The following is a 3,270-nucleotide window of genomic DNA, read 5'->3' on the forward strand; positions in this document are numbered from 1 at the left end:
CTCTTTAAATAAAACATGAGATGAGCCTCGCCGCATAAAACATACAAATTGCGGGGCCCTCATTAAATACTATGTTAAAATATTTTAGAAATCGGGTAAGCCATTTAGCAAATTTCCATGGTCTCCCGCAAAGATACCAACACGCTAGTCGCTTTAGGCGCGTTGTTTAATAATTTTACCTTCCTAAACTCGGGTGCGCATTTCATGCAACCCAAATCCAAATCCCAAAACGTTGAATAAGAGGTGTTGAGGATCCGGGTGCATTTCATGTGACGTGATCCAAAAACACGCTCTTAAACGGCGTTCACTTTCGTAAAGAACAAAATAAACTAAAAGCGGTAAATAATCTTAAAATTGCACTATAGGTTTAAATATGTATAAAAACCAGATTTTAGCCATTTATAATAATTTAAGCGACCGTGCTAGAACCACGGGATCCGGGGGTGCCTAACACCTTCCCTCGGGTCAACAGAATTCCTTACACAGAATTTCTGGTTCGCAGACCCCAATTGGGGAGTCGAAATTTTCCTCGATTTGGGATTTAAATTAAATCGGTGACTTGGGACACCAAAAGCCAATCCTATCCCAAGTGGCGACTCTAAAAAATAAATAAATGATCCCATTTCGAATAATGTCACTTTAAATGGAAAAACTCCCTTATACATTTATCATTCGGGATAGGTGTGTTAAAAGGAGGTGTGACAGCCGTTATATCTATTCAGAGAAGTTTAAAGCTGGTCCCTAAAAAAACAAGTCACAAGTCCCTAAATCACATTTAGTTTGCAACTAGAAAATTGGAAATATTAATATATAGATAATGTTGCTTTCATAAAATAATACAAAAAATGATCAACATCAGTTAATTAGTTGAATCGTACATCAATGATTTAAGCTAGTCACAATATTGTGTTCATAAACATTTAGCAAAAAACTACATATACTAATAATATCCCTCGATTGTAATGTAAAATTTTCTTGAAATTCCAAGCAAAATTGTGGTTGATTTCTATGTCGTCAAAAATCGGCTTTCTCGTAAACTTCAATATCCAAAACCTGTTGAAGAAATAACAGACGTATAGATACTCAAGTCTCAAGGGGAATCCCGGGAGAAGCTCAATAGGATATGTGCTGAGGAATGAAGAGGGAGAAGCAATGTAACAGTGGCTCACACCCTCGGAGAAGGAAACAAATTAGCTGATCATTTAGCTAACTATGCTCTGGACTTTGGAGATATTGAAGCAAAAAATTTCTGGGAGCTGAATACACAAGGAAGGAAAATAGTGAATGATGACAAGTTACAATGCCCATATATAAGAGTAAAAGTTGCAGGAAACTAGAAGGAAAAGGGGTACCAACGAGGAGAGGTGGTATGCAGGCAATTGGAGAGGTAGTCCTAAAATGTTATACTCAAATCAAACAGGAGGAAAGTATGATCAGTGGTCTGGAATGGCAAATTAAGGGAGCAGATGGCAATATCATCCACTGTGGTCAAATCCTTAAGGAGGAGATTACAGGAACCAGTTTTGTAGCTAACATAGTTTTCTTTTTTGCAGGAAAAGCTAATGTGTCTAGGCTTCATTTACTGGTAAATCATCTATGGGTGGTATTAGTACTTTGTGCTCAGCCCCATGATGAAATATCAGTAATGAACAAAAGCATGGATACCTGGAGGAGTAGCAGTAGGCAACACAGCAGTGTCTACTGGAACACACTACACAAGAGGCTGCCCAGATTGTGCAGTAATGCATTGTTTCAAATTAAAAACTGGAATGCTACAGGTGCAACTACAATCACTAATGGAAGATATAGAAGCAGCAGAAGAATAACAAAACACACAGCTCGAAAAGGACAACGGCACAACAATTTCAAGTTCTTATGGCAAGAGACCAAACATACCGTACTTGAAAATGGAGTCAACATGAGGTGCCGGGTAACTGGAGAAAGGAAAAGTGTTAATACTTGGATTATGCAAGGCATCGAACATTGCAAGCATGCTGTATGTGCACCACATGCTCATGTATCAAAAATAGCAAAAAGTTGTCACGCGTGGGTTCATTTATCAAGCAATGTTGTACACTTTGTAGTCAAGTGCATTGGGTTATTAAAACAAGGAACTTGGGGTCCTTTTTTTAATACATGGATCATCTTTCAATATTGCACACCCAAATGCACGACCAAGGAAAAGAATGGTAATTGTTGCAGCATGTGGACAACAACAACGACAAGGAAATATCAACAAAAGGACACCAGTACCACCAGCCTAGAGGCAGTAATGAATTTTCACAAGAACATTGGCTTTATTAGTTATTTCATGACTAGTGTAGCTAGTAATCATCGTGTGATATCAATGTTTAGTTCAATACTCGATTTTGGTAATAGGGTTAATGTAATTTTCAAATTTTATCACTTTCATAGATTAAGACCACCTGACAATGTATTTTATTTTTAATTTTCTTTATATTAATAAAACTTAGCCCTAGGCGCTTGCCTAGCGGATTGCCAAAAAAACCTTTAGCGACGGAGGCTGGAAATTAGTTTCATAGATTAATATACACTTAAATCACTTGCATAGATTAACATACACTTAAATCAACAAAATAAATTGAGGTTTCATGTAAGTTGTTACTCACCTGGTATCATCAAGGATCCAAATAGTCATTTTCCTCAGCTGGAGGCTGGAAATTCGTTTGTTGCGCTAATACTAATTCTTTTATTTTCCTCAGTTCTCTCATCTCATTTTCGAAGTTAGACAGACGATCCTTCAAAGACTGGTTTTCATTTTCAGTTGAACGTAGCTTAGCCAATAATTCAGTTTTTGAGGTAGTTCCCCCTTTCAAATCTTTCGCCTTTAATCCACCCCCAAAGCCAAATACATGACTACGACTTTGAGGTCCAAAGCATTTTTCTACAATCTCTATGTTAGGAAGTGACGGTTCAGACTGCACCAATTCCTTGATTTGAGCCTACAAAGTATATAGAGAAATTTTTATCAGATCCCATAATAACTAAAAGTAAAGAACATGTTCAATTAACCAAACGCACATGTTTCTTGATTGTTTCAGGTTCAATAAGTGTGTTATTCTTCTTGCGAGTCTCGAAGAAAATAGTTGCCAAATCTGGTGGTTTGCCATCTTTTTCGCCCTTTACATAAAAGTAAATATGTCAAACAACGTCTCGCCAATATTAAGCAAAAATAGATTTGATGATAACACCTTTTGATAAATAATCTCTCTAATTGTCTTGCTACCAATATGATAAACATCTTCAACT

General features: G+C 36.9%; 1 long non-coding RNA gene across 1 annotated transcript; it reads right to left on the minus strand.

The window, feature by feature from the left end:
* Positions 847 to 2,957, minus strand: LOC109231778. Its single transcript, XR_002068833.1, has 2 exons — positions 2,631 to 2,957; positions 847 to 1,053 (listed from the first exon to the last, which is right to left on the minus strand). It is a non-coding gene; the product is annotated as an uncharacterized LOC109231778 (long non-coding RNA).

Source organism: Nicotiana attenuata, chromosome 8 (genome assembly GCF_001879085.1).
Source record: "Nicotiana attenuata strain UT chromosome 8, NIATTr2, whole genome shotgun sequence".
Classification (NCBI taxonomy): Eukaryota; Viridiplantae; Streptophyta; class Magnoliopsida; order Solanales; family Solanaceae; genus Nicotiana; species Nicotiana attenuata.